This window comes from Tachypleus tridentatus, chromosome 12 (assembly GCF_004210375.1).
Source record: "Tachypleus tridentatus isolate NWPU-2018 chromosome 12, ASM421037v1, whole genome shotgun sequence".
Taxonomy (NCBI): Eukaryota; Metazoa; Arthropoda; class Merostomata; order Xiphosura; family Limulidae; genus Tachypleus; species Tachypleus tridentatus.
Window position 1 is genome coordinate 81,250,154 of NC_134836.1, and position 12,412 is coordinate 81,262,565.

Genomic DNA, 12,412 nt, shown 5'->3' on the forward strand with positions numbered 1-12,412 from the left:
AAATTCAACAAACTTATTATTTCACATATAATTTGTTAATTTGGCGATAACTGTAAAATATAGAATAAAATATAAATATATCAAACAGTTTGAAATGTTTAACGCCATACTTTGGTTATTTTACGATGAAATAAGACTTTCATTTGAAAGCCTTTTGAAGATTAGTACAGACTTGCATTACTTTCATAAAGTGCATTCATAGCTAATGTTAGCACGATGACAACAATAATCCAGTCAGCAAATTAAAATAAACATAAACAATTATTTGTTCTATGCACTTCAATTTTATGTTTATTTGTTTATTCTTAAGCGAAAATCTATACAAATGGTTATATGTGTCTAGGCACCAGGGGTATCAAAACCCGTTTTTTGATACGGTTGTTTCAACCGTGGGGTCTTTATAGTGGTTAGTAAAAGAGTAGCCCAAGAGTTGGAAGTGGCTGGTGATGACTCTAGTCTTACACTGCTAAACTAAGAACCGCTGCTTGTGCGGATATATCTCGTGTAGATTTGCGCGAAAATTCAAACCAAACCCAAATTAGACAAACTACAATAAAAGAAAAAAACAACAATAAATACGCACCACTAAATTGAAATGGGGGTTAAAAAGCAAATCGTGTATATAATACTAAGTTAGAAAGAAGGAAGGATGGCAGAATAACGTAGTGTATTATTTGAAATATTTCATACTTACTGTTGAATGTTATGAAGTAATGTTTAGAACCTCTATAATCGAACATTCTTCTCCAGCTGGTCTCATTAATTACTCAGGTTCCAATTAGTTTCAAGTACTTCTAAAACTCCATTCATTCTTTCGTTCATACGCACTACGTCTCAGTTTTGTTTTATCTTTGTTTCTTTACAGTATTTGCAAAGTTTATAACAGAATAATTTGACACATATAAAGTTGAAATGTTTTCTAATTATGTAAATTATACTTCCTCTTAAGAAACGCTTGTGAAAAATAGTTTCTATTATACTAGTTGCAATTACTGGTAAATTGTCCTAACGACCATATTACGTAATTGTTTTATTTTTAACATTTTCTGACGTTACGTAAGTTAGTATTTCTGCTTTCAAACCTTCGTAAGAAAAGCAAACTACTTTCTAAACGATAATTCTATAAACGCTTTTCAATAAAAACTTGAAAAGGTAAAGAACCAGTTTATTAATTAACTATAAACATTTACATCTGCAAAAGCAGAAATGTTATCTCACATATTGAAATAAAAAAGCTTTAAATATTGTATTGTATTTATAAAAAGATAAAATATATTTGTTTTTAAGGTTTATTTCTAATGTTCGTACAAAGCTGCACAAGGGCTGTCTGCGCTAACACTCCATAATTTTTAACTGTTAGGCCAAATGGTATGTCGTTTGTCAATAGCACCCAGTGTCAAATCTTCAGGAACTCTAATTCAAGAGTATCATTCCCATAACACTCTCGCAAATCCAAAATGCAGAGCACGATTTAGCACCAACAGAATACGTCCGTCCCATATCTACAGCACGCGGTTTTAAACTTGTATTATGTATAGTTTAGAGAAATTAAAATTATAATTTAGGCAAGTAAACAATGACGGGGTTTAAATAATTATCAGTCTTACTGTGATATCATATCATATGTATTACGAGTAAACGTCATGCTTCTCCAAGTGGTTAGGGCGCTCGACACAGGTTGAATACCCCTCTAACGAACATGTTCGCCCTTTCAGCCATGGGGGTGTTATACCACTGTTCGTTGGTAAAAGAGTAGCCCAAGAGTTGGCGGTGGGTGGTGATGACTAACTGTTTTACACTACTAAATTAGGGACAGCTATAGCAGATCGCCATTTTGTAGCTTTGTACGAAATTTAAAAACAAATATAGTTCGCTAGCTAAGGCATTCTGCTCTCTATGAAATATCCAAAAATAGGAATTTTTTTCTTTACTAACATTTTCATACGTAAATAAAAATGACCTAAAATCAAACACAATTATGTATATTATTTTCTCTACAATCCCGTAAGCATTTTTACTAACTATAATATCTCACAGATGTATAAAACTGTTGGATTTAGGATGAGGTCTAGTTGTTTTCTTTAGAAACAAACGAGAGTTGATTGATTTATTTTACATTCTACTGTACACTTGACAGATGTCGAAACTTTTGTCTATTTATTATTCTAAATACGATCCTCCAAACATGGAATTATTTCTAACATAAACATGTAATTTCTTTTTTCTAGTGTAATCAGTAAAGTGTAACAAAATTAGCAATAGAAAGGGTGGAGAAATAGCTATTATACAAAGTTTCATTCAGAAAATTCAAATACGAATAATAAATAAAGTTTCTTTATAATATTGTGTTTAACACCAACTGCACAGTAACATTTGCTCACCCTCCACTTGGCACTTCCACAACCTTGTGACAATGAACGGCACTTATTTGCTTCCCGCTAGTACAGCAGTAAGTCTACGGATTTGCAGCGTTAAAATCAGAGGCTCGATTCCCCTCGGTGGGCTCAGCAGATAGCCCGATGTGGCTTTGCTATAAGAAAACACACACACGGCACTTATTTTTATTATTGATGTGACTCTTTAGTGTTTAGACACATTTTTATGCAAACAATCAGAACTTCCGGTAATTTATTAAACCGCCCTAAATTTCATCCTCTAATATCAGATATAAAATTTTGAAGTTTGGGTTAATTAAATATCTGTGTTTTTATCTTTGTTATTCATCTATAAGGATTATTCATTTTTACAAACCATCATTTTATAATACTTATATTTTAGAGCATTTTGTAAAGAATATTTCTGTTCGGAATAAAAATTCAAATTAATTTCAACGTAAAACATATTTGGTGGAATAAGCTAACATTCGTTTTTGCTTGGGGTGTTCTTCACTATTGAATTTGGTTTAAATCTGAAAAAGAAGCTCTTTTAAAGCATAATAAACCAATCCTAACCAAGTAGCACATTGAATCTAGTTCATACCAGAATCTCACCTATTAAATAAACCAATCCTAACCAAGTAGCACATTGAATCTAGTTCATACCAGAATCTCACCTATTAAATAAACCAATCCTAACCAAGTAGCACATTGAATCTAGTTCATACCAGAATCTCACCTATTAAATAAACCAATCCTAACCAAGTAGCACATTGAATCTAGTTCATACCAGAATCTCACCTATTAAATAAACCAATCCTAACCAAGTAGCACATTGAATCTAGTTCATACCAGAATCTCACCTATTAAATAAACCAATCCTAACCAAGTAGCACATTGAATCTAGTTCATACCAGAATCTCACCTATTAAATAAACCAATCCTAACCAAGTAGCACATTGAATCTAGTTCATACCAGAATCTCACCTATTAAATAAACCAATCCTAACCAAGTAGCACATTGAATCTAGTTCATACCAGAATCTCACCTATTAAATAAACCAATCCTAACCAAGTAGCACATTGAATCTAGTTCATACCAGAATCTCACCTATTAAATAAACCAATCCTAACCAAGTAGCACATTGAATCTAGTTCATACCAGAATCTCACCTATTAAATAAACCAATCCTAACCAAGTAGCACATTGAATCTAGTTCATACCAGAATCTCACCTATTAAATAAACCAATCCTAACCAAGTAGCACATTGAATCTAGTTCATACCAGAATCTCACCTATTAAATAAACCAATCCTAACCAAGTAGCACATTGAATCTAGTTCATACCAGAATCTCACCTATTAAATAAACCAATCCTAACCAAGTAGCACATTGAATCTAGTTCATACCAGAATCTCACCTATTAAATAAACCAATCCTAACCAAGTAGCACATTGAATCTAGTTCATACCAGAATCTCACCTATTAAATAAACCAATCCTAACCAAGTAGCACATTGAATCTAGTTCATACCAGAATCTCACCTATTAAATAAACCAATCCTAACCAAGTAGCACATTGAATCTAGTTCATACCAGAATCTCACCTATTAAATAAACCAATCCTAACCAAGTAGCACATTGAATCTAGTTCATACCAGAATCTCACCTATTAAATAAACCAATCCTAACCAAGTAGCACATTGAATCTAGTTCATACCAGAATCTCACCTATTAAATAAACCAATCCTAACCAAGTAGCACATTGAATCTAGTTCATACCAGAATCTCACCTATTAAATAAACCAATCCCTAACCAAGTAGCACATTGAATCTAGTTCATACGTACCAGAATCTCACCTATTAAATAAACCAATCCTAACCAAGTAGCACATTGAATCTAGTTCATACCAGAATCTCACCTATTAAATAAACCAATCCTAACCAAGTAGCACATTGAATCTAGTTCATACGTACCAGAATCTCACCTATTAAATAAACCAATCCTAACCAAGTAGCACATTGAATCTAGTTCATACCAGAATCTCACCTATTAAATAAACCAATCCTAACCAAGTAGCACATTGAATCTAGTTCATACCAGAATCTCACCTATTAAATAAACCAATCCTAACCAAGTAGCACATTGAATCTAGTTCATACCAGAATCTCACCTATTAAATAAACCAATCCTAACCAAGTAGCACATTGAATCTAGTTCATACCAGAATCTCACCTATTAAATAAACCAATCCTAACCAAGTAGCACATTGAATCTAGTTCATACCAGAATCTCACCTATTAAATAAACCAATCCTAACCAAGTAGCACATTGAATCTAGTTCATACCAGAATCTCACCTATTAAATAAACCAATCCTAACCAAGTAGCACATTGAATCTAGTTCATACCAGAATCTCACCTATTAAATAAACCAATCCTAACCAAGTAGCACATTGAATCTAGTTCATACCAGAATCTCACCTATTAAATAAACCAATCCTAACCAAGTAGCACATTGAATCTAGTTCATATACCAGAATCTCACCTATTAAATAAACCAATCCTAACCAAGTAGCACATTGAATCTAGTTCATACCAGAATCTCACCTATTAAATAAACCAATCCTAACCAAGTAGCACATTGAATCTAGTTCATACGTACCAGAATCTCACCTATTAAATAAACCAATCCTAACCAAGTAGCACATTGAATCTAGTTCATACCAGAATCTCACCTATTAAATAAACCAATCCTAACCAAGTAGCACATTGAATCTAGTTCATACCAGAATCTCACCTATTAAATAAAAATCCTAACCAATAGCACATTGAATCTAGTTCATACCAAGTAGTAGCACATTGAATCTAGTTCATACCAGAATCTCACCTATTAAATAAACCAATCCTAACCAAGTAGCACATTGAATCTAGTTCATACCAGAATCTCACCTATTAAATAAACCAATCCTAACCAAGTAGCACATTGAATCTAGTTCATACCAGAATCTCACCTATTAAATAAACCAATCCTAACCAAGTAGCACATTGAATCTAGTTCATACCAGAATCTCACCTATTAAATAAACCAATCCTAACCAAGTAGCACATTGAATCTAGTTCATACCAGAATCTCACCTATTAAATAAACCAATCCTAACCAAGTAGCACATTGAATCTAGTTCATACCAGAATCTCACCTATTAAATAAACCAATCCTAACCAAGTAGCACATTGAATCTAGTTCATACGTACCAGAATCTCACCTATTAAATAAACCAATCCTAACCAAGTAGCACATTGAATCTAGTTCATACCAGAATCTCACCTATTAAATAAACCAATCCTAACCAAGTAGCACATTGAATCTAGTTCATACCAGAATCTCACCTATTAAATAAACCAATCCTAACCAAGTAGCACATTGAATCTAGTTCATACCAGAATCTCACCTATTAAATAAACCAATCCTAACCAAGTAGCACATTGAATCTAGTTCATACCAGAATCTCACCTATTAAATACAATCCATACCAAATCTCACCTATTAAATAAACCAATCCTAACCAAGTAGCACATTGAATCTAGTTCATACCAGAATCTCACCTATTAAATAGTTCATACCAGAATCTCACCTATTAAATAAACCAATCCTAACCAAGTAGCACATTGAATCTAGTTCATACCAGAATCTCACCTATTAAATAAACCAATCCTAACCAAGTAGCACATTGAATCTAGTTCATACCAGAATCTCACCTATTAAATAAACCAATCCTAACCAAGTAGCACATTGAATCTAGTTCATACCAGAATCTCACCTATTAAATAAACCAATCCTAACCAAGTAGCACATTGAATCTAGTTCATACCAGAATCTCACCTATTAAATAAACCAATCCTAACCAAGTAGCACATTGAATCTAGTTCATACCAGAATCTCACCTATTAAATAAACCAATCCTAACCAAGTAGCACATTGAATCTAGTTCATACCAGAATCTCACCTATTAAATAAACCAATCCTAACCAAGTAGCACATTGAATCTAGTTCATACCAGAATCTCACCTATTAAATAAACCAATCCTAACCAAGTAGCACATTGAATCTAGTTCAAGTACACATTGAATCTACCAGAATCTCACCTATTAAATAAACCAATCCTAACCAAGTAGCACATTGAATCTAGTTCATACCAGAATCTCACCTATTAAATAAACCAATCCTAACCAAGTAGCACATTGAATCTAGTTCATACCAGAATCTCACCTATTAAATAAACCAATCCTAACCAAGTAGCACATTGAATCTAGTTCATACGTACCAGAATCTCACCTATTAAATAAACCAATCCTAACCAAGTAGCACATTGAATCTAGTTCATACCAGAATCTCACCTATTAAATATCAAATATAAACAAGATAACTCATAACATTTTTCCTGGTTACTAGGCGGGAAGTCTGAGGACTTATAACGTAAAAATCAAATTTAGATATCCCATTGTGTAGCTTTGTGGTTAAAACAAACAACAACTCATAAATTTATTTCTTAATTAACCATTTGGATTATATTTAGCAGCAGTTTTCAAAACATATTTTGCTAAATATGTGTTTTTTATCAGAAAAATAAAAAATGTTATAATTTAACATATTTAAAACTAAAATCTAATTTCAATAAACTTATTTTAATTTTTTTAAAATATTCAATTCATAGAAAACTTCCATTTTATGTTATTTTTTTAAAATTGTGAGGTTTGTTTATTTTTTGAATTTCGCGCAAAGCTACACGAAGGATCTTTGCGCTAGCCGTCCCGAGTTTAGCAGTGTAAGACCAGAAGGAAGGCAGCTAGTCATCACCACTCACCGCGAACTCGTGGGCTACTCTTTTACCAACGAATAGTGGGATTGACTGTAATATTATAACGCCTCCACGGCTGAAAGGGCGAGCATTTTGGTGCGACCGGGATTCGAACCCTCGCCCCTCAGATTACGAGATTACGAAAGAAGTTTTCTTACATGCATCTGGTAAGGAGGAAATAAAAGACCGTATATTTCCCATTGCCTTAGAAAATCCAGTACTGTTTTACTTCTAACAAGGGTATGCACAAATTTGTAACAAGTGACAGATATGCAATGTAAAAGTGATTTGAAGTACATTGGAAACTTAAACAAAATGATAACCATCTTATAAGGTAATACATCTTATCTACACTGCAGTGAACTGGAAGTGTAGGCTTACATAATGTACATATCTACTTTGTTTTAATAGAAAGCGACAATAATTATTCATTCTTCACACAGTATATTTCAAATGTATTCTAGTTACTGTTATAAATTGAGTTTTTTCGTTGTCAACTGTTAACTTATTTTGAAATATGATTCAAATCCAATGAGTATAACCTATAAAAATAATAGTCTAAAAATAATATGATATTTAACTATTTACAAAGGGCTGAACTAGTAGCCAACATTCCACAGTAATAAATGTAGAAAAAATAAATTCCATAACACTTAAGTAAACCTTCTATGAGAATGTGAGTAGTTAGGGCAGCATTCCCGCTTCCAGAGGATGGCGCCTCATGCTTATTGGCTGCCACAGAGATGGGAAGGAAGATTTAACCAAAGATGAATATGTTTTAGTTCCAGAAGGTGCTATCAGTGGGCTATCATTAGGAACACGTACCTGGCCGCCATTTCATGAAGTTTTTAAAGATTTTCAGTAACACGAATATAATTAAAAATTCTTGACACAATAATTGTTTATTTCTTTTCTCAAATTTGCAATATGATGAACTTTCACGTTTATTGTGGATTTAATTACATGAAAATGTCAATTAATGACCTTTATTTTAATAATTGCCCAAGGTAACAAATCTTTACATATTGCTATATTATTCATAAAATAGAGAACATATTTCTAGGACACATGACAGGCTATCATGATACATAACTATGGGTTTAAAAGACCCTAGAAAGGTGACTTGTTTATCCACGAACTGGATTATTGAACATTGAGTCTTCCATCAGTGATATACTTATATATTCATATATAACCAAGAAAGTTTTTTAAACATTTAGATTGAGGAAACGCCGATTATCTTGATATTTGTCTGCTTCTTTTACTTGGTCTGAGATCTCAAGGACGTCATCTAACATTTAATCCCAAACTCTTTTCTTTTCGTTAACAGAAATAACATTGTAGTGACAATACACACATTAATTTACTGTCTAAAAATACAATAATCACAATACTACTTTTAAAATGTGTAACTTACCTACTAATAACATTTTATTCTTCAATATAAAATCTTATCTCAGTTGCGTTATTTATAAATATAAAAAAATTATTATGTTCTCAAATGAATGTTGTCAAAATTGTAAAATGGATGACACTGGTATTTCTGTATGTGAATTCTAGATCAAAAACAGGAAATAGTATCCTAGATATAGAAAATAATTTCCTATTGAACAAGCAAATATTGTGAATATACATTTAGCTTTCTGTAATATATAAAGTGTATACATATATAAATTTATTTTGATACAAAGTTATTGTAAGAGTTAATGTGTAATGGACATACAATTTGTATTATATAAACTTATTCTATAATGATAGACAGTAAAGAGGTACAAGTATGATGCGTTACAAGTATTTACTTACACATAGTGTAGATAACGCGTCGGTTTAAAGCCGTAGTGGTATGAGTTAGCACGATGGGGGACAATCATTTTAGTTTTCAAATGTATTAAACGTTTCGGATGTCTAATTTAGGGTAAACAATAACCTGCTAGAAGAAATATATATGACAGGTATTATTACACAGAGGTATATCCCGGTATTTTATAAACTAATACGTTTTCTTAGATATTATCTTAGTCTGTGATGACGAGAAACCCACTTGTTGAGAAATTATATGCAAAAACGGAACCTGACGATGACCGAAGAAGGTCGAAACGTTGTTCGCTCTTCTATGTAAAGTGTTTTCTCAGCCCAAACGAGCCGTTTTTGCATATAATTATCTTAGTCTATTTTGAAGTTTTGTTAATAAATGTTTCGATATTTGTTTCAATGATGAAAAGTGAGTTTCATGTAATAGAACTACAGTACTTTTATTTATAACTGATTATTTTTACACATTTGATAGGTGTGTGTGTGTTTTCATATAGCAAAGCAACATCGGGCTATCTGCTGAGCCCACTAAGGGGAATCAAACCCCTGATTTTAGTGTTGTAAATCCGTAGATTTACCGCTGCACTAGCGGGGGGGGCACACATTTGATAAAGTTTAAACGAAAAATAATTCGTGTTATGGTAACAGTTTCATAATCAATTTGAGGAAATATAACTATTTTGAAACAGTCAAAAAATAACCACTGGATTTATAACTAAGCATTCTTTTATTATTATGATTGTCAACTAATGTTTGGTATTGTGGTGATTTTTCTATGTGACTAATAATGTGGTAAAAAGCAGTTATTAGATACCACCTTACCTTCAACTGTTATGCATCAGTGACCAATTGACGACTACCTAAGATTAGAGCAGTGTCAAAGCCTGACTGAAATGTTATTGATCAAACAAAACTTTGAATTTCATTCTTATGTAATGGCTTTCAATGACATAGAAAGAAAACTGCAAACTTTTATGAGTTTTATTTGTATGACATGAGTTAAACTCAAAGACAATAATCTGTAGAAAATATAGTAAGTTTGATATTTAAGTATTTTTTATTTTAGTAAACTATCTGATTAATTCATAATATCTGACGATCGCTGAGACAGTGATAACTTCTTATGGTATGGGTCTATAAGCTAGTTACAATGTTTTGAGAACTTAGAAAATGTGGGAATAATCAGTAAGCCACTCATTTATTGTTTTTAGTTGTAGCAAAATCAATAACTAAACTTGTAAAATAATTAAATCTAGTCATATGATTCTTATATGGGGTGACAACATGGTGACTTGTGTTCCCTAAGATATTTTAGACAATTACTATGATCCATCTGTACTTCTTACGATTTTGATTGTTAGTGTAATAAATCCTGATGGAATTGCTTACACAAATAAAACATTTGTCCTGTCTTTGGTGTATGCTATTTGAAATACAGTTAATGTTTAGTATCTCTATTTAATGAACTTGCGTAAGTAATAACAATGTTTTGTCATTGATAATTACATTTTATAAATTTACAGTGTAACTAAATACAAAACTTGTATTTAACTCATATGCATCACAATATATTTACAGTTTCGTAAAGTGAACCATCTGTTTTAAGTATATTGTAAATATGTATATAGTGACAATGTATTATAGTTAAATATTATTTTGATAAAGGTTTATGGATCTTAAATATAATGTCATTGTCAACACATTTAAGTAGAATAGAAGTTTCATTTTCTTTTAAGTAGACTGAAACATTCTACAGTTTTTCAGTACATAATAAAATAAACATTTAAACGTTATGCAAAGAATTATGTTTGCTCACTTTTAAATTTCATAAAACTAATTAAAGTATGGTGTACATACTGTATATACAGTTCATTATTAAATATATTGTGTATATATAGATATTGTATTATATGTATGGTCAAACTGAATATATTTAGCAATTTGTGACGTGAATATTAATCCTATGTTGAGTTTATTATTAAACTTATACAGGGTTGTTGTGCAGTTTTGTAATCATATTTTATTCAGTCTATTTTAAGCCAGCAACTGATAGCGGTGTTTAGAAACAAAATAAGAAGGATCCAAGCCTGTATTGATGCCAACGGGGGTCACTTTCAACATTGTTTATAATTTTCATCCATATTTACCTCCTGTATTCTGTATTGAAACATGTCAGAGAATAAATATATAAGTGCACAGTGACTTCCGGACACCCTGTATAATGATTACAGTAACTGATGCTATGTTTCTATATAACAAACAATGAACTGTATAATTCATGTTACTAAAAACTTTAATTACTTGGTTTATAATTTATGGTCCTTGGACTAGCTAGCCACTTATTGTGAAATAGACTTGGCCAATTTATTCTAATCTTATGTTTCTTTCTACCGACGCTGGCCTTGAGCATCAGAAACTTTGGTCTGTGACCACGTGTAATTAAACTGTGATTCATTATGTTTTAGTTATATTTCTTTAAACTGGTGTGTTTTCATCAAACTACGCTCTACTTTTACATTGCAACACAATAAGCACTCAATTTTACAAATCACATAGGCTTGGTCAACTCAGAAATGATCTTTGTCAATTTTAACCCAGTCTGTCAGTGATCTAAATGAGTCAGACTTGGTAAACTTTGTGTTGAGTTATAGATCACATGTTGTCACAATCCTTTCTTCATACAATAACTTTCTATATGCGTGTTCTAGTTGGACATCAGATACCGTTCGTTAGTTTTGTAAACTTATAATTTGATTTCTAATACTGAACTTCGTCACAAACTCTGGAATGGCATGCGAAGTGTTTGGTTTAGTGTAAGAATAACAAAAATTAAACAGATGAGTAAATTTGTTATTTTAACTTAAAAAGAAGTCGAAACAAACACGAATCAAACACAAAACGCTGCATCAACTGAAAAGATCACAGGGTATAAGCTATAATGTGGGATTATAAAATGTATCTTAGGTTTTGGAGGTCACTGTAGAAGTAAAAACCTTAATCAATATTTTCTTTCGCATCAGGAAGAAAACAAAAAACAGATAATCTCTGAAAAATCTCAAAAACAAAAAGCTAGAAAGGTTTATTCAAATAAAACAAAAATTAATTGAGATAACCATCATGTTTTGCAATCTATAATTCTTCCATTTACTTGAAACTGCATGTTCCATTTCCAGTCAGTAAAAAGTAAATAAAAAAATTAAGTATATAAACACATTTACACGAAACTGCATGTTCCATTTCCAGTCAGTAAAAAGTAAATAAAAAAATTAAGTATATAAACACATTTACACCCCTATATAACAATAAAAGAATCAACCTGCGTGGCTGATAGGTGTTTAAGGTGCTTGAGTAAAATCTTAATAATCC